Raw genomic sequence first — 21,002 nt, 5'->3', positions numbered from 1 at the left:
AATAACATACTTCTATACTTGTGGTTTATGAATCCGCCTTTATTTTTACCTTGACATCCATGTTTTGGGGTAAAAAAATGAAATCGTAGAACATTTTACAGTTTAAATTTTATCGTGCTGAATCCTTGTTTGTGCAGCCGCATTTAACCAACAATTTGGTCACTCACGAACGTTTACTTTCGACGCTCATTTTCCATAATTCCGTTTGTTTTTTGTTGAGTCAAGTTATTACTTTTCATCGGCTGCAACGAGGGGGCGTCATTCACGCTTTCGATTGATTGGCGTCCGATGTTTGGAATTGTTTTTTATACAGGACTCGAATGAATAATAATTGAGCGGCTGTTTATTTGCTTTATTCATTGGATATTTTTGTCCCGTTCGTTTCTATTGTTCGACCCCATAACTGTCAAATAATGGAAAAAAGCGAGAAAATTGAAACGAACCGTTTCGAGAAAATTCGTTGAATAATTTAATAGTCCGCATTGTTTACCCGGCCAATCCACAAGTGTTTTTCGGAGTTAAATATTGTAGGTAAAACCTGCCATTGTATGATTATTTATTAATAACACACTCATGTATGGGCCGGACAATTCCCGTTTTTTCGGTCGACCGTGTTAGGGATCCCATTAATCCGGCAAGTTTGATCGTTGAATTCAAATGGGGTCGTTAGTTGTCGGGATTAAGTGATTAGGGGTTGATTGGGATTATACTTAAATAAATGCGTCACTGGGTATGGATGAGAGGGTCAGCTCCTGTGGGATTCCCCGGAGGCACTTAGGCGGGTGCTGTCACTTTGATGGGAAATGCTCTCCAACGCGTTCCCATTGGTACCCGGCCACCGAGGAACCGATGACGTTAAAACTTTGACAAAATTGGAAAATTGCTTTTTATTACCTGAAATACGACGACATTGATACCAAAAAATTAAAAACATGAAAAATGTAACTTTCAGAAATTAGAAAATGTACGGGGTGTTTTCTCAGAAGTTACAAATGTTGACTTTTCGGCAACAACGAACCGAGTAAAATTTAACACGAGAAATAATTTTCTCTTCAAATAGATTAAATCACTGTATTTGTCGATTTAGTGGTGCATACATTAATATATCATTTATATTTAATTAATGCAGTCCTAGAATTTACTACGCAAAAGTGTTGCGGCAATGTTTGTTTTCGTTTATTTACCATAATTATTATTGGTTTTTTAGTGATTTTCTACCAAGGTTGCGACCAAATGATCGGGTACTTATTAGTCAATGTTGACATCTTTGCGCAACTTACGTGCTTTTTTAGGAGTGTAATTTTGATTTGCTTCAAGCGCTGAGATAATAATACGTGTGTTTTGTGTTTTTTACTATAATACTTCCTTTTGTCTGATAACTGTTGCGAGTGGATATGTTTTGAGTTTTGTTTGTTTGCCAATAAAAATACACGGAATGTTCTGTTGATGATGCAATGATTTTTTTTGACGTTTATGACGATTTAATGTGTCAGTGTGTTAACTGTCTTCAACCTTTATTCGAGGGATACATCATTTATGGATTTGTTGGGAAAGAACAATTAAACTCGTGTTAGAAAGGTCAACTGTTCGGAGATAAATCGAAAAAAATTAAAATGCGATGTTTCATAGAATATCGATTGACACATTTCAGCGTGAAAATAAACCGGTAGGTGAATTTTTCATCGTTCACTATTCTGATCTGAGAAAGGAGAACGGAGGTCGGCGAAAATGGAAACGAGTGTAAAAGCAAGCCATTGTATTTTCTTAAACAGTTAAATTTTAGAATTTAAGGAATTCCAAATAGTCTTATTATTTAAGAAATAAATGTGTTAATCGGTGTAAAGTTAACTGTTGTTTTGGGTTTCCCCGGATATTTAATCTCGCCTGTCTTATTTTAATGTTAGACTTTAAATTTACCGCACACAGTGTTGCAACAGCTCAGGTTAAACGAAAACGCTTGTCTTTAAATGTATTATATTTTTTATCAGTCGTTCATTAATTATTCATTATTTAAATCCAGCAAATGCATAACAAACTTGTTTTTTACACTTTTTGCGAGTAAATAAATATGCAGTCAATTTAAATTAAAATTAAATTAATTTTTCACTTCGTGGATTAGTTCCGGAAATTAAAAGTGTGATCCCGAACCGTTTTTGTTTCAAGCCCCGCCGCCACTGCCCGAACCAACATTTGATCCGGCGCAATTATAATCGGCATTTTTAGCCGTTTATTTTTGTACCCACTTGTTATTTTTTTATATAAAGGTCGCTAAAAAAACACAAAATTAGAACTTGGCGGTAACCCACCGCAATGCGCACACCAGAACCCAAAATTCCGGCGCCGTTAAATGGATTTTAATAATACACGACATGGTGTTTTGGTTTACATGAATGAATTTTGTGTCAATTCAGTGGCCAGTTTTATTAATGAAATGGTAATTTGCGCGAAATTAAAATGAAACAACGGTCGAAGAGTGGCCGGGAAAATTTATGTACGGATATTGGAGTATTTCGTATGTAAGTGGGTCGACTTTATTAAATTATAGAATAAAATTATACTCGCGACGAGGAATGTGACGAATGGGCAATTTTCTTATTAGAAGCAAACGCTGGCGGACATTCGTCTTTTTAACCGGGAAAGATAGTGCGAAAAAATCGATCGTGGAAAAAATGGGGGTTCCGGAATAGAATGAAATCTATTTGCACTTACAACAGCTGTCTCCATTTTAAAACACCTGTCATGCGAACAATGTAAAAATAATATAGATGGAGGATAAAATTACAATGTGGCTTTCACGAAACTGGGGCAACAATTTGTTTGATAAAGGTTCGATATTAGTTTATGGTTTTTATAGATTAACGTGAAAAATCACTAGGGATTTTTCACTTGTCTTTAAAATTTTTATGGCGCCTTGCGAAATTTGTGGAAGGTTATATCGTGGATTATCGCATTTTTCGTGTAAATCCGTGTAGATAAATAGCAACTGACGTACCTTGATAATTTAAATTTTACGTAATAGTGGTCGTAAATATGATGGTGATGGCTTTGATGCCAGTTGGTTGTTATTCATCCAATAAACCAACTAAATCGACTCAGAATTTACAACTCTCTTTTAGATGATGTGTTTCTGTATATCAACCACGAAAATTGTTCAAGTTTTCCCGACGTTTCGTGACCGCTAAAATACAACAATAGGTCCCCCGTTTTCATGTATCTGTGGTATCTGTCCCTGTCGATTTTTATGAGACGGATAATAATCTCCCAAACTACCGGACCGATTTTTATCAAATTTTATATGTATGTTTGGAATACCGTGTAAAATGCTAACCAAAATTTGTCTAACCATCCCAATCAATAATTTTGTGACGTCCCTTCATCAATATGCGTCGTAAAGTCATCTAAATTTTATAAAATAATATACTACTGTACCTGTGGTTTATGAATCCGCCCTGATTTTCATCACAATTACTTTACAATTTTTTTGTGCAATATTTTCCACATTTTTCATGTAGCCGATATCTCGCTGCTGTATCAAATGACAAGTGTGCAAAAAAATGTAACTTTTCTGTACGTAAGTGTGATAATTAACCCATATTAATGAGGTAATTTTACCTCCATTTTGAGATGAAATTTTATTTTACCTTAAAAGTAAGCTAAAATCACTGATTTAATATGGGAAATGATTAATATGTGCTAAAATTACTTTTTACTTCCCGAGCGTAAACGAAGGAAGTATTGTAATGGAGTCCGTCGGCCGACTCTCTACTTTTACGTTTTGTCGACTTTTCATGACCCCTAGAGAATACGAAGAAATACCTCTTTCCCGTTTCCGTCTGTCTGTCTGTCTGCCGTTCTGGATTTTTATTAGACAGATAATCTTCGAAAGTACTGGTAAAGCATGGGAAGTATTGTAAGCATGGTAAATTGTTAATCAAAATGTATCTGTTTATTCCACCTAAAAATTGATGACGTCATCTCAAAATTTTGCTGAATAGATCCTATCTAAAATGTGCAAAATGTAATCAGTCTATACTTGTAACTGATCATTGCATCCATATTTTTTCGATTTCCTTATACAGGGTGACTAAAAAAAAAAGAAGCAGTCAATTTATTTTATTGAATAAATCAAGAACGGCTCACTACATTTTCCCAGAAAATTTTGGGAATTCAATACTATTATTTTTCAATGTCCATTTTACATTAAATAAAATAAATCAGTGAAATGGAGAAAGGGGCTAAATTCAGCTTTCTTCTAATTTTATGACCAAGTAGTAGCCCCGCCCATCCACCCCTTCTTCGTTCCAGTCTTAATATTGTTCAGTCCTAACTTAGCAAGTTTTAGCCCCGCCCACCCACCCTTTTTTTTCTTGGGGGATATGTCATTTACCAAAATCAATCTTATCTTATTAAATACTGGCCCCGCCCACCCGCCCTCTATTTTCTTAGAGGGTATGTCGTTTGTCGCAATCGGTTTTATCTTAACAACTACTAGCCCCTCACATCCACCCTTTATTTTCTTAGAGGATATGTCAGTTACCAAAATCAATCTAATGAGAATGGGAACTAATAGAACGTAGGCTGTTAAAAAAAGCGTTAATCGTATTTATTTATTTTTTTTTGGTCATACTACTAATTTGCTATTGCTACATTTATTTCTTATTTCTGAAGAAAAAAATAAGAGATCGGGTGGGTGGGCGGGACTAAGTTTAACTTTTCCCTACAGAATCTTTTATAAGCAAGCAATAGCTCCACCCACCCACCCCCTCTTAATTCCAGTGATTACTCTTAATATTGTTCAGTCCTAACTTTGCAAGTTTTAGCCCCGCCCACCCACCCTTTTTTTTCTTAGGGGATATGTCATTTACCAAAATCAATCTTATCTTATTAAGTACTAGCCCCGCCCACCCGCCCTCTATTTTCTTAGAGGGTATGTCGTTTGTCGCAATCGGTCTTATCTTAGCAACTACTAGCCCCTCACATCCACCTTTTATTTTCTTAGGGGATATGTCATTTACCAAAATCAATCTAATGAGAATGGGAACTAATAGAACGTAGGCTGTTAAAAAAAACGTTAATCGTATTTATTTATTTTTTTTTTGTTATACTACTAATTTGCTATTGCTACATTTATTTCTTATTTCTAAAGAAAAAAATAAGAGAACGGGTGGGTGGGCGGGGCTAAGTTTAATTTTTTCCTACCGAATCTTTTATAAGCAAGCAATAGCCCCACCCACCCACCCCCTCTTAATTCCAGTGATTACTCTTAATATTGTTCAGTCTTTCACCAAAATCAATCTTACTTTAACAAATACTAGATACGTATGCCCACCTGCCCTCTATTTTCTTAGGAGGTACGTAATTTGCCACAATCAGTCTTATCTTAGCAAGTACTACACTGCACTTTCATTCTTTCGATGCGAGGGAGGACCAATTTTTTTTATACTGTGGTGGGTATTGTCTACACATTTCTTTACAAATAAGGCACGACATAAAATATATAAAAATTTTCCAAACGCAAATTTTATAATCTAAAAACAAACCGTATTTGTTGATTGTACCTACTTAAGGGGCGAGGGTTTTCTGTATAGACAACCTTGGAGGAATTTTTTACTTCCTAAGCGTAAGCAAAAGAGCGAGTCCATCGGACAAATGACCACTTTCATGTTTTCTCGACGTTTCAGGACCCCGAGAGTACGAAAAAAAGTAGTCTCCGGTTTCTGTCCGTCCGTCCGTCTGTCTTTCTCGCGCCTGTGTCGATTTTTATTAGACACATAATTTCCGAAACTACTGGGCCGATTGTAGTCAAATTTTGTATGTATATCAGGAATGTCACGTAGATGGTAAAACGCCCACCGAAATTGGGTTTGTGGCGGCACAATAACACGTTGGTAAGGGGGGAAAGATAAGCTCCTCCGTAGTCTAGTGGTAAGGGCACCTGCCCGGCAAGCAGTAACCTTGTGGTTCGATTCCCACCGGATAAGCAACATTTTTCTTCGCTTATCTTCAGGTTAATCATCCACCCCAACAATTTGATGACGTCATTTCAACGAATTCTCTTTTAAAATTATTTAAATGTTATAGAAGAGGGTGAGTTACCTCAAATGGAAGATCTCAAAGAACTTTTTTATTTATTAGTCAAAAGTAATCAATAATCGGCGTGCATACGTACATAAAAATGGTATTTCGGAAATACCATTTAACTTTTTTTTATTTTTCTGATTTTGCATGAAATCATTTTATGAGTCTAAAAATTAGATGTTTCCATACTTACACGTAAAAAACGTATCAAAAGCAATAAATATTAAACTTCACAGGGTTTTTTTTTCAATTTTATGATAATATAGAAATTCAGATTCAGATTGTTTTTATTATTTTTTATGATTTTGCTTTCTATCAATTATTTCATGTTAATGAAGTAATGCATACATAGAAGTCATTCGTCTTTATTTGTGAACTAAATTTCCTTTAGATAAGTTCATAAGAAAAAAATATTCGAGATGTCCCCTTTTAGCTAACTCACCCTGTACAATAATACACTTCTATACTTGTGTACGAATCCGCAAATTTTTTATCGATCAAATTAAAAATGAGTCACCCCATTTTCTCGAAAAGGTGAGAATTTTCACGTCTTTATTTAATAAGAATTATAATAATAAAATTCAGAACATTCTGTTCGACTACGGCTTAATTAATAATTTTAGTCCTCTGTCTTGCGGCGATAAACTCATTCGAATCAAACAAATTTTTACGTGATATATAATCAAACACTTGAAGTTAAAGCTTGTTATGCTGAGAGGCCATTTTTCTTTTTGGTTATCTGCTTTAGTTATATTTTACATTGTCCCTAGTCGTGCAATTTGCACAATCCCTTTATTTATTATTTATATCGCTGGTTTTTACTTTACAGAAGTTACTACAAAACAAACATCGCAAAATCTAATTTTATAATTTTTCAAAGAACTTCCTTTTTATGACTGTATCCTCTTGAGGAGTTAAATACCTCTACAATAGGCCGACTTTTGTCCACACCCATACACTGTCAGTGATTGAAAGCGGATCCGGCCCTGTATTTAGAGCTCTTGAAACCTTAAGATGATTTATGGCACGGCTATTTACACTTTCAATAGAGGTTTCAATAATGCTTGCGGTAATTGAGTTTGCAGGCCATAAAAACGAACAAGTATTGGGAAAAACATACTTCAGGAGCGAGGGAAGTTCTGTAGAAATAAACTTCGACCATTTTTTTTTCTTATAGGGCTTGTCATAAAATAAATGAAATTTTGCAGTATCAAATTTTATAATTTTTCGGAAAAACGGGTTTTGTTCGATTGCATTTAAAGAGGAAGGTTGGTAACATTGGATTTTTTTTTTGTATACTTGAGTATCATCTCTAGAACTAGTAATTGTAAATACTTATAGAAAGGCGAACAGAGTGTTTTTATCGTAATGCTTTTTTTATTTTTCTGCTTGTTCACTTGTTCTGGAACACTATTTTGAAAATAAAATTTTGAGCTCAATTACAAAACAATGTGCTATATGATTGATATAAAAAAGGAGATCCTACGGTTAAGGTGAAATAGTGGTCAACCTTAGGAACATTTTTTCCAAAAGGTTAATCGTTGCAGAAATATTTCGAACAACATTTTTTGTTGGGTCCTCTGTTTGAATTGGTTCAAAGATTTTAATGAGAAGGAATATTAAAATGTGACGTAGGTTTGTGAAAGCTTTCAAAAGTCGAGATAATACATATTTGACGATCTTGTCAAGATGATTATCTTCGAAATCCTTGTATTTCGAAATTGCATGTTTATCAATATATGACATCATTTTAAAAACATGTATAAATTTTGTATTTCGTGACTTTATTCTATAAACTGATGTTTTCTTTTAAATTTATAAGAAAAGAACAGTGGCGTTCTGTGTTTACTTATATGTGTATATAGTCCATGTAAAATTATCTGTCTGGCCAAGCTATAAAACGGTACGATTGCGATATCCGCTATGAATGAGCCGTGTTAATAAATTCAGCGAAAACTGGCCGTTGCCAGCGCATTCGATCATCGCCCTTGTGAATACCCATCGCATAAACATTCGAATAAAAACGCGGAATTAATTATCCGTCGATTAAAAGCTTCGACATTTGCCTCAGCCCCTCGCATATTCCTCTTCCCCTCCGACCCAAGGCCGCAGAGATTCCCTTTGTTCAGCTCCCAAACAAAACCGGACCCTTGCCACCGTCGGTCCCCGTGACCCGAACCCGGCCCCTCCATTGGGCCAAAATTCGTGTCCCATTCAACAGGTACAGCGCGTATTTTTTGTTCGTCGCTTTTCGACGCTTTTCGAGAGGTCTCGCCTGATGCACGCCGCGTTAAGTTAGTTTGGCGCGTCGGAGTCGGATGTGTAATGTGAAATAACCAAGTCAGTGCCTTACCACGAATAATTAAGTGCGTTCGTGTGTGTTTTCGTTCGTTCGTGCTGTTCGAAAAAGTGCGACGAGATAAACGGATAAGACCCACCAGAGGGCTGATAAGGTGCGTACTTCCGCTCGCCGGATGTGGATATAACCTCAAAGTCTCGTAAGGAACAGCTTACACAAAGCACAAGGCGGAAAGTTTCGATGACCGCATCGCCAATAATTACTTAAGTCATTTGCATTAGCCGACCACGGAATTTTAACTAGAATTTGAAATCGGTACGCAGTGTTGGCCAATTGAGAGGGCGCGTACCCGCCGCTGGACAATTAAGCCGCGTCCTTACCACCTGTACGAAGGGCACGGCTTAATTGGACAGCGGCGGGTGCGGGCCCCCTCGAACGAAATTAAAAAAAAAACGCAGTGCGTGTCGCTATTGATTTAATTACGCATGAATGCGGGCCATTATTCACAACAGCTACACCATTACAACAGCACTCTTTAATAAAAACAAGTCTACATGATTCATGTACGATTTACTCACGAATAAAATGATAATATTATCTGTTGAGTAATCGTGAAGAAATGCAAAGTAGACATTCTACCTGAGACGGGGCGAGATCATCATCTAAAGCCGCGTTTACAACGGGAAATTTTCTACCGTGAGAAGATTACCGTTGCTAGATTAAGGGATTTGTGTGTTTTATCGGGGATTTGATGAATTTATTGTTGCCTTTTGATAAGTTGGAAAGCGATGATGCGGATTTGCGTGCAAGGTTTTCAGAATACATCGCAAGTGTAAATACACTGATAAAATACAATTAAAATATTGTAAACTTTGTATACGCATTACAAGAAAATGCTTTTATAGTTGCTATCGCGGTTTTGCGACTAATCACGTTACGTATTAACTGAAAAATGTGGGTGGTACGTATAGAAAAATGTAGCACTATTATTTCACCTGTTAAACTAGGTTTTTACGAGGTTATAAAGTTAATTAAATAATTGTTGTGAGAATAGTTTGAATACGCTAGCTCATAATGGAAATGTGTGTATCGAGGGGAATAAATTTTCTTTATAAACAATTGTTTGATGGAATTTGATAACGTGTACTGGGCATGTTACAGACGTGGCTATTTTTAGCCGAGTCGAGGGTTGCACATGACCTATTTTCCCAAGCTTCGAAATTACGGTATACACCGGTCACGTTTCAAAACTAGTGCATCATTAAAAGTTGCAAGATTTTGACACGGAGACTTGATTTTTTAGTGCCGTCTTATTGCTTTTATCAAGCTTTTTTCAGCTAACATCCGAGCAAAATGTGAGTAATTTTATCGATATTAATAATAGAGCCCATAAATAAATAGGAGATTAAAAAAATGTATCTAAATTAATTTCCTAGATAATGAACCATAAGGTCGTTGGTTCAACAAGAACTGTAATAAATTATATTATTCACCAAAACATGCAATAATTTGGTGCTAGTTATAGTTCGTCTAGTACTGAGTAAATGACGATCAAATCTATTCAACAATATACTGTGGTCGTAGCCTCGAAGAGGACATGTATCATCAGTTAGGCATGACCAAAATTGAAGAAGCGTGCGTTGAACTGACTTAAGTTACTATATATAGGTCGAATAAATGGGGTACCATTGCAATCGCTGGCCCCAGATTTGTTCCTTGTAGGACACCTGAAGATGAAGAAATAGACTTAGAAATAATAGTGAATAGTGGTTAATTCAGTCCGAATGATTTATTTTAAGTCGGTACAGATGGCCTGACAATTACTCCAAGTGCATTTATTAATAAAATTAACGTAGCGGAAATAATAACATCATTATTATTGTTTACCATTATTCTGACTATTAATCTAAACCCACTGCAATAGTTACGATAAACAACGCTACTTATAATTATACCTGGGTGTTTACAAATTTTATTCGCGAATTTATGAAACATTAACTCAAGCCCAATTATCCACAACTTTTAAAATTTCCCGCTAAATTTCGCATGACTTCAGAAGCTTTTTGAAATTATATAACTGTCCTGTGGTTCTTTAATATTTAAAATCTTCCTCGGTAACATATTACCACATATACTGTTTGTAAGATTTACTTGACGGTTTCCGGGTGATGCCGCCCGAATGTGAATCCAATTAATAACATTCCACTTTTGTTTCACATAAATCTGTGCAGCTTAATTTTTCGCTCGACTAAAATCCCTTTCGCAACGTAAATAAAATATCGTTAAATCAAATATTGGACATTGTAACTATGCAGCAAAATCCTTACGAGCGCATAACACAAACGGGAATTTTAAGACTCCTTCCATCGAATACGGCCACATAAACGTTAAACTTAATTATCGAATCTAGACGTTTACATTACTCCAACGTGATTACTTACGTCTTCTGAAAGTTTCGTTATGCATAAACATAATTATCTTTAATTAGCTACTCCGTACTAATTTCGAAACTAAACTAATACTTTCAGCAATAACGCTTATACAAAGTCCGGCAGAAAATTAACACTCCTTACGCTGTGTCTGCGTTACGTTTGCGCCTCTCTATTTGAAGGTTTTTCTTTTTTGCGTATGATGTCATTACACTTGCAGCAGCCTTGACGCGTACGAAGATTTTTGTAATCCGTTGTCTTTTCAAAATCAGTTGGCATCAGCTCGGGTTGTATTGGCGGCCGAGGTAAACCGGTGGCTCTTTGTACATCACTTATGCAAATACGTGACCTTCCGACCGACCTTTATTTTCGCATGGATTTCAGACGTAAAATGAATGTTAGTTGCAGTAACGCTCGATCATCGATTTTGTACTCAAAATCGACTTGTTTTTTGGCTTCCTGTTTGGATATTACGGTCGCGTGTTTATTGAAGAAATTAACAATGCAGGGTGTTTCTGCAATTGTTTCATAAAAAAAATCCATTAGAGTGAAGCTCGAGGGAGCGCGCTTTTTCGAGCTCGTTTCAAAACTGACACAAATCTATTACAGTAATGGTGTTGAAAATTCATTATTAATGGGGTTGTGAAAGCCATTTAGTCAGTCGATATTTTTCCTATTAAATAATAATTTCGGCTTTCACCAAATATTCAGGATTAAATTGAAATTATTTGAGGATGAGCTCGAAGCATCGGACCCAAAGCTAATTACGTTAATTCAAGGTAAACAGAAGGAAGTTTTATTTCATTAAAATGAGTGGAAATTTTCGAATGGCGTAATTTGGGGATGAATGCCTTTGTTTTGGGACGGAGGGAGTCGGTATTGTGATTTTATATTTTATTTGAGAGCCAGTTTGTACATGGGTCGGAAGAGCTTAGTTGGCAAGAACGCATATTAAATCAGAACGCTAAAATCATCCAGATGGCCCTGAAGCAGAGAATTCTGAATAATATATATATTTAATACATTTTCCGCGCCTTGTCATATTAGGGCTGCTAAAATTGAAACGAGACTTGTATCAAGTTTTAATGTCACAAGAAGCTTCAAAGGAAGCTGAATATGCGATAAAAATTCATATAGGTTAATTGGTCCTGTCTCAAGCTTCCTAAAGCTAGTTGAACTTTTCAAATCTTGGCTTGTGACACGTGCGGACGTGTAATCACCACTTTAAAAAATTTTAAACCAAATGTAACTATTCAGCTCTTTCAACACTGACGTTTTTATAGATTCGTCGACTCTCGACGTTGCGACTTTTCTAGTTTCCCGTAAAATCCCAGCGGTTTGAATGTGACATCTTCGCTTTTTTCCACCTTTTGTGACGACTACAACAGGTGATGCATTGTTATGCCGTGTTTTGTCTGTTCCGTCGTCTGGTTTTCAATGCACACCCGTGTTAGTTGAATCATTTATCTCAAATGGAACGTGTAATGTTACAAACGAGATAAGAACAAAAACGTTCCAACGCGAAACCGATAACGGCCAATTTTTATCAGGGTTTTCATTTCCGACATTTCCACAATATTCCGGCTGCACTTGTGTCATTTGATCCGATTATTAATAAATGGAGCTGCGGAGAAGCTGCTGCCAATAAAAGCTCAATTATTTTTGTCTATGAGCAAGTTTAGTCTCTTTACTTTGCAACGGCTGATGTAAATTTTAATAGTCGGATGCGTCTGGAAATTTTATGAGTTGTTTTATGACGTAACGGGCTTGTGGAGGGGATAAAAATCTGGCGGATTTTATTTCGAGCAAATTTAAAATTAACGCTAATCGCATAGTTAAATAATGCAGAAGTTTGAAGAAATATGCGCTGGCAACGGAACATCTCTTTTCAGCTTGATAATTGTCTGCAAAAACCCGTCTCTTTTGAGATTTTGTTCGACGAGGAAGTGTGATGTGTTGGGATGTCCGTTTTTAATTTAGACGTGGTTGTTAAACGACACGACTTTACTTTTATTAACACGTCTGGGTGAAACGACTACCGTATTCCGATCGAGGAGCTCAAAACTTCCATACGCCATGTCAAAGTACACCAATAGCTCAGCGAAATACAAAACTGTTGGCCTCGTACGTGCTTCGAATCAGTGTGTATCAGCGGCAAAACGAGCCCTGGATCAACAGTTTGTCGTCGTGTCTGACACGCGATGTCTCATGTAATCGTCGAATAAAACCGAATTGTTTCGTCGTCACCCCTAAAAAGAGGGTTCGGAATTAATCTGGGGTATCGACAAAGGTTAGCCGAACAGGAAACGTAATAAAAGACGTGTCTGTGTTTGCTTGCGTCGACTACCACTCATTTTATCTTTTTGTGCGTACAGTTGCCAGAAAATTTACAGGGGTTGGATGGGCAGCGAAATAGCAATTTACTGCTTGGAAGATCCGTGGTGAATTATTTTATAATGAGGTCGGTTTAGGGAGGGTTTTGAATAGACGAAAATACACCCGCGAAAATATGCAGAAATAGCGCCTTTGAATAAATCGCGTTTTGAGTTTATGGCGGTCGTAAATATTTTGTGTTGTTTTGCGAAATAGCCAAGGTTCCTTTGCTGATAGAGATTGTAATTTTAGTGCATTTAAGCCGGAATGTGGTCGGGCGCATCCTGCGGAATCCGGGGCTCGAGGAACTTTTTTTAATAATGCTTGTACTAAATTTTGCAGAGCGGCTAATTGCAAGGCAGGGAGTGCGGATGATTTTGGTCAGAAAGATTGAATCTCCTATAGTCTAGCCCGACGAAGTCTTGCTCAACCATTGTTTTGTAGGTGTAAATGTAAAATTTATGACGGACGTTAATGCGTTCTAGACCGATGGTAGTTTAAATGGGCTCTGTCACGATTGTTATTTATCGCCAATGTTTGAATTTGTGCCAAGTGATACCCCATCTTCCAACATCTCCACAACTTTCCAATTACGCCACGGAGCCCATCAGCATCGTGGTTTCGAAACAGTCAAGGTCGAACACGCCAAGATACAATCTACACCGAAAGTAAACAAACTCAAAAAGTGTGTTTCTCATGTACCTACAAAGTATCTATTTTGTTTCCCTTATGGAGCCTCGCATTCCAAAACGTACACCAATATAAAAGCGATTCGACGTCCTTATTACAAAACGGATTGGTCGACTAATTGCACAACCTTGTCGATGGTCGTTAACCCATTTTATGATTCTAGTGCATGTAATGAAAGCCGACTTCCTATATGCCGTTAAGTCGATACTCAAGTCGAAGCAACTCTTCTTAAAAATGTTAGCTTGAGGGATGAAGCATCCTTTATTCATGCTGTGTCTGACCCACAATGAATTGGCACATTCCAAAGAAATTGGTCCGTGTACCACTAAATCAATTATTAAGTGGTGCGTTTGTGCTTATGGTGTTCGTACGTGGGTACGTGATTACGGTAAGGAAGCAGTTTGAGGGTCCATATAGAGACGTTGTAATTCTAGAATTGAATTACCAAATAAAGATTAATTATGGTGATAAATGGGTCTCGCATTCTTGGTATCGTGTAGCTACAATTTGTACATCCGCGAACAGAGGCGGCTAATTTAGGTGCACCTACCATGTTATTAAGAAATTAAAGTATCGTTGATCCGACGAAACTCCATCCTTTCGTTATGTAAAGAAGATAACTAATTTATCGACGATTTGTTAATTCTAATAATTTAATTATGGGAGCGAGTTAATTTGGCGCTTGTGCAATGAAGACGATTTCAAAAGTTGACGACTTTTATTAAATTTTAGCTTAATGAGGTTGCGATGCGGGAAATTCGTCAGTGATGCGTTTTTAAAAGGTTGTATTGAGAACAAACACCGATATCGTAAGAGTTTTGGGGATTGCGTTTACGCGAGTTGCATGACACAACACAATTATCGTTAGTGTCAGGAAAGGGTAACAGCAAAATGGATACAAATAATTCTTGAACGAAACCACAGAACGCACGTGCCGACAAGAATTTCAAGCTTAATCATCGCATAACTTTTTTTACATAAATACGTGGATTTTCATTTGTTGGATAAATTGAAAATTGAATAAAAATCGAGATGTTTTAAATTCGTGAATGTTTATTAAATTTTTTATGGGTAGGAGGGCGTATTGTGCGAAAGTGGCGCGGTATTTACATATGGGCCAATCGATTCATAAAAATCCCAGGGAGCTTATTACGGTTTTGACTATACTTTTCTGGCCAATAAAAGTGGCAGACTTAACTTCTCAGACCGTAATAGGATTACCATAAAGGTATTAACTTCTATTTATGAGTAAACATCTGCACAGGAATGAGATCTTTATCTATTCGAACGAAGCGGCATTGGAATAGGGCCCGAACAGGTAGAAAAGAAGACAATAGAGGCAGAAGTGCCAAAATTATCCCAATGGGGATTTTTCATTGTAAGCTAAAATGTAAGCTCAAAATGAAATTTCAAGACCAAGGGAAGAATCAGAACCAAGAAAAAGAATCAACATGCAAACATTTAGTTACCGATTGTGTGTGTATATGTGGAAATCGAAACCAAGTTCAAATCTTGCAGACCTGCAAACATCTGAAACCGCGACCCGACATCACTCCGAATCCTTGACTTTTTTCCACAATCCGAAACTTGATATTCCTGTATAATTTTCATGGTACATCTGCTGCGCTTTTTCTCCATGTGCAAAGGCCGCAGCCCTGGAAGAGACCTCGATCTATTTTGGCCGTTTCTTAATTAGAATCCACCCGTTTTTCGCGCTCCGTAAAAAAAGCAAACAATCCATTGTGATGCAACCTGATCCCGAAGAAAAGTCTGGTAACAAAAGCGTCGTTTGCCAAGAGTCGTTCACTGCTGTGATTAATGTTTGTGTTATAAATTATGTGAGACACGCTGGATTATTTTTTGTTTACTTATGTCATCGCCGCCCGATTTAAAATAGTCTTCACAGATGCATGCTCCAGAGATTTACACGATTTAAATCGTCCGCGACGGTCGCAATTTCGTGCTCACTAAATCAAAGCTTGCAGAAGTCCCACTGGATAAACAGTGAGAATTTGCTTTGGGGGTTTAAAGAAGAGGCTTGTTGGTGGATTGATTGAGGAGCAAATGAGGCTTGGGTCTAGGTGGTTTGAAATATACTTGGATTGTATTGTTGTCACAATCCGGGTTAGCAAGTAGTTTAAGATGTACATCTGACGCACCACGTGTAGGCCCTACTCGTCCAAGATTCATTCAAGAAGTCCGAAAGCAATCTAATTTCGTCGCTAAAACTAATTTTGGGCCCGAAGTGCACTCCCTCATTCACAGGCAATTGGTTTCAAATCCAATAAAGTCGTTGTGTACGGCGGCCAATCCTGTTACCCACCGACATTACCAGAAAGGCTAATAGGAATTCAACAAGTGTTGTTTGGTGGTGGAGGAAAGGTCTGGCGTCACGCCAAGTCAACGAGAAAAACAAACGTGGCGCTTCGCTTTTTTCGTCATGGTGCGTGCCGTCGTTTTATTTTTTCTTTATTGTTTCTCCGAAGGTGGTGTGAGCGTCGCGACGAGGTTTGTCCAATTACCGGGGAATTTTTACGATTGTTGGAATGCAATTTGAAATCGAACGATTAGTGTAGGAACGTGAGGATCTTGGGGAATGGCGGTTTGGAAGGATAGAGTGAGCGGTTTTCAGCGGGTGATAACGGTTGAAGGGAGGACAAAGGGTAATTGGAAAATTCTATATTATCAATATAGTCGGTTACATAAGTTATGAGCGCCGGCCGATCGATTGGAACAACAGGTTGTCAGCCGCAAATATAAATTAATTGTGGACTAAAGTGATTAGATACATAGTTCTAAACAGTTTCTTGTTGTTTCAAAAGTTTTAAATTAACAATTGTAAAGAATTTACTAAATGGAAATGTAGTATGTCGGGTTTATTTTCACACAACTTCCTTTCTTGATAACGTTAAGATATTTATTATGCTAATGTGTTCGAAATGAATAGGACCGAAATTTTTGTTTATTTGTTTTCACGGTAGTGCCAAAACAATCAGAGATTGTATAGTTACTTTAAAGTTTATAATGACTTTTCTTTCAAATATTTATAAACCGGCAGAATATCTTTACGATTTGTTTTGCACAGGGAACGGTTGGTTGGTTAAATGAGTTACCACAAATAAAACTAGTTTTATAATGTACAAACACATAGTTCCGATTATAAATAATGAAAATATTGCCTCTAAAGGGTGTATTTGGGTGCTGAGTATTCCACTTTGCCAGAGTTGCGTGTAGAGGGCAATTTTCAAAGTTATAACGTATATAGTAGTTTGATTTGGGAATCATATTTCTGCTACATTTATTCACTATTTCGCAAATAGAACAATGTTTCTAATAGCACGTTTTTTGCTGTTGTTGGTTTTTACACAAAAGTTCCTAGAATGAATTAAGTATATCAATAAAGAATTGTTCGATGTTATATACTAAAAATAAAACTGTGTACATTAAAAAGCAATTATTTTGTCGTGATGTGGTTTTCCAAAAGTTTGCGCTACGAAATTTTGTGGATAATGTCATCTAAAAAAATATATTAAATCTACTACAAACAGCTTATCTAATATTTCTAAAATTTTGGGAGCGTTATTAAGTTCTGATTAGTTTAGATCGTCGATTTCAAAAGGAATAAAATTAGTAACACTATTATTAATTAAGATTAAAAGTTTATAAAAAGATTGCAGTAATCTCAAAATGAGGTATTTGGTGTGTGTTAGAAGCGAAGAAATACTGAGTAACTTCTTTAAATTATTTCAAAAATATTGTTACGTTGAACGGGCGAATAAAATCGGCGTGGGTTAAACTCAACAATTTATTTCTTAATAACCCGACCTAACTGTTACCGCGATTATGTACAGAATAACTCCGTGGTGCAACTTGAATGCATTCGTTCATTCGACTCGACTTGTTGACTGGACTGGCTGAATAATTCTCGTTCCCTCCATTTAAACCCATACTTCTGCGATCGCGGTCTTTCTCGAATACCTATCGCGACTTCCGCTTCCAGACGTCATCAATGAAACCATGGACCTTCAAGATTCTATAAAATTCAAGAACAAAACGTTGGGGGTGTCTGAGATTCTTTCATTCTTCTTAACAAATAAAATACCAGGGGCTCCTGAGATTATTTCAATTGCTTCAATAATAAAACACCAGGAGCTCCTGAAATTCTTTAAATGTTTTCAGAAATAAAACACTTAGAGTTCCTGAGATTCTTTAAATAGTTTCAACAATAAAAAAAACACCAGAAGCCCCTGCGGTGCTTTAAATTATTTTAAAAATACATCAGGGGTACCTGAAGTTCTTGAAATTCTTAAAAAAAAATTAATTCACAAATTATACACAAGGACCCCTGAGATTCTTGAAATTATAAAAATCAAAGGACCTCATTAATTTTTTCAATGTTTTAAAAAATGAAACACCATGAATCCCCTGACAGAAACAAAACCCACAGGTCCCCTGAGTTCCTGTACATTATTTTCAAAATAAAATACCTGGAACACCTGAGATTCTCAAAAAGTATAAGTATAATAAAGTAAACCACAATAACCCTTCATTTTTTTTTAATTATTATTCAAAAACCAAACTCTGAGGACTCATGAAATTCTTTAAATGCTTTCGACAATAAGACACTTGGGGCTCCCGTAATACTCTAAATTATTTTTTTATTATTTCAAAACTGTGAGGAGCATCTGAGACACTTTCATTCCTAAAAAAAAGTAACTTCAAACACCAAGGACACCTGAGATTCTTTAAATTTTTCACTGTAGACTCACCAGATCAAAATCAGTTCAAAAACAAAACGCGGGAGGCTGAAGTTCTTCAAATTATTTGTGAGATTCTTTAAATAAAAAAAAAAAAATGGTCAAAATTCTTTTGAAAACAAAACCCTTGCGCTCAAGAGATGCTTTAAATTTTTGCAAAAATAAAACACCTGGGGCCTCTGAGATTCTTTAAATGCTTTGAACAATAAAACACGTGGGTCCCCTGAGGTGCTTTAAATTATTTAAAAAATAAAATATCAGGGGCTTTAGAGATGTTCTAAAATACTTAAAAAAATTAAACACCAGGGGCCTCTGAGATTCTTTAAATTATTTCAAAAATAAAACACAAAAAAAGAAACGCCATGAATCCTCAATATTCCTTACATTTCTGTCAAAAACAAAATCATAGGCGTCCCTGATATACTTGAAATTGGTTAAAAAATAAAATGTTTAGGGTCCCTGAGATTCTTTAAATGCTTACAACAATAAAATACTAGGGGTCCTTGAAATGCTGTAAATTATTTCAAAGATAAAATATCGGGCGTCTCTGAGTTACTACGGGCCCCTGGGATCCTTTAGATTATTTCCGTAATAAAACACTAGGAGCTCTAGAGAGGAAAAAAAAACATACGACCCTTAGATACTTTAAATTAAAAAAAAAAGCATAATAGATCTTCTTTTTTTTTCCGAGAACAAAACTCTGGGGAGGCCTGTGATTCTTGAATTCTTTTTAAAATATAAAACACCAGGAGCCCCTGAGATCCTAAAAATTATTTAAAACACCAAGAGCTCCTGAAATTCTTTAAAAGCTTTCAACAATAAAACATTAGGAGCCATTGAAATGTTATAATTTATTTCAAAATTACACTATCGGGAGCATATGGGACTCTTTAAATTCCTTAAACAGCAGAGGTCCTTGAGGCTTCTTAAATTATTGAAAAAATTAAATACCAATGACACTGAGATTGTTTAAATTTTTCATTATAGACCCACCAGATTCTTTAAATTAAAGAAAAACGGGTTCTTAAAATTCTTTCAAAAACAAAACCTATGAGCCCAAGAGATCCCTTAAATTTTTGCAAAAATAAAACACCACGGGCTCTTGAGATTCTTTAATTTAAAAGAAAAGAAACGCCTAAAACATCTAGGGTCCCTGAGATTCTTCAAATACTCACAGTAATAAAATACCAGGGGCCCTTGAGATGCTGTAAATTATTTCAAAGATAAAATATCGGGGGTCTCTGAGATACTACGGGCCCCTGGGATCCTTTAGATTATTTCCGAAATTAAACAGTAGGAGCTCTAGAGAAAAAAAAAACACGCGATCCTTAGATACTTTCAATTAAAAAAAAAGCACAATAGATCTTCTTCTTCTTCTTTTTTTTCCAAGAACAAAACTCTGGGGAGGTCTGAGATTCTTGAATTCTTTTTAAAATATAAAACACCAGGAGCCCCTGATATCCTTAAAATTATTTAAAACACCAAGAGCTCCTGAAATTCTCTAAAAACTTTCGACAATAAGACATTAGAGCTTTTGAAATGCCCTAATTTATTTCATAATTACACTATCAGGAGCATGTGGGACTCTTTAAATTCCTGAAATAGCAGAGGTCCCTGAGGTTGCTTAAATTATTTAAAAAAATAAACACCAATTACACTGAGATTGTTTAAATTTTTCATTATAGACCCACCAGATTCTTTAAATTAATAAAAAAAGGGGTTTTTAAAATTTTTTCAAAAACAAAACTTATGAGCCCAAAAGATCCTTTAAATTTTTGCAAAAATAAAACACCTGGGGCCTCTGAGATTCTTTAAATGCTTTGAACAATAAAACACTTGGGCCCCCTGAGATAATGTGACTCGATCTTGAAATGTGTGGCAATTAGTAACTTTTATGAAATAGAAATATATCTGTGTCCTTGTTATGCTCCGTCTTTTCGACAGCAGGTATTTTTTGCTTCCAGTATGGCGATCCTGTTACTGTCATTTGGCCGTCAATTGCCTTGGTGGTAACACGTCTTCCACGACTGTTTGCTGGTTACCGGTGACACTTTCTCGTTGAATAGGGCTGGAGTTACTTTGTGACTGGAATAATGTTCTTTCCGGTCCGTTAACTCAATAATTCTAGTACAGTCTGTCGTAACCTCAAATCGTAAACACATCAAACTTTCGTTGACAGATAGCGAAAATTACTAGCCTCGCGCTATCTTTGTTTAACACATAGGTTAGGTTCCTCTCTGTCGAATTCCGACCACAGGCAGTTTGCCGTACTTTCTAAAAGTAATAGTAGATCTAGTGACTTTACCCTGAGATGCTCTAAATTATTTCAAATATACAACATCAGGGGCTTTAGAGATGTTCTAAAATACTTAAAAA

At 36.2% G+C, this 21,002-nt stretch overlaps 1 protein-coding gene across 7 annotated transcripts in view; it reads left to right on the top strand.

Annotated features, from left to right (window-relative positions):
- LOC135140617 (polypyrimidine tract-binding protein 2) overlaps window positions 1–21,002 on the top strand; it is a 231,331-nt gene that overhangs the window by 68,260 nt on the left and 142,069 nt on the right. For 2 of the 7 annotated variants that reach the window (XM_064071279.1, XM_064071293.1), the window contains exon 1: window positions 8,365–8,531. The exons of the other annotated variants lie outside the window; for them this stretch is intronic. The gene's annotated coding sequence lies outside the window, so the exon portion shown is untranslated. Of the gene's footprint in view, window positions 1–8,364; window positions 8,532–21,002 lie in introns of those variants that run through there. 7 annotated transcript variants of the gene reach the window in all.

This window comes from Zophobas morio, unplaced genomic scaffold (assembly GCF_036711695.1).
Source record: "Zophobas morio isolate AGI-343-1 ecotype UQ-CSIRO unplaced genomic scaffold, CSIRO_AGI_Zmor_V1 ptg000004l, whole genome shotgun sequence".
In the NCBI taxonomy this organism is placed as follows: domain Eukaryota; kingdom Metazoa; phylum Arthropoda; class Insecta; order Coleoptera; family Tenebrionidae; genus Zophobas; species Zophobas morio.
The sequence above is the reverse complement of the archived record's forward strand: the minus strand, read 5'-3'. Positions and strand labels throughout refer to the sequence as shown.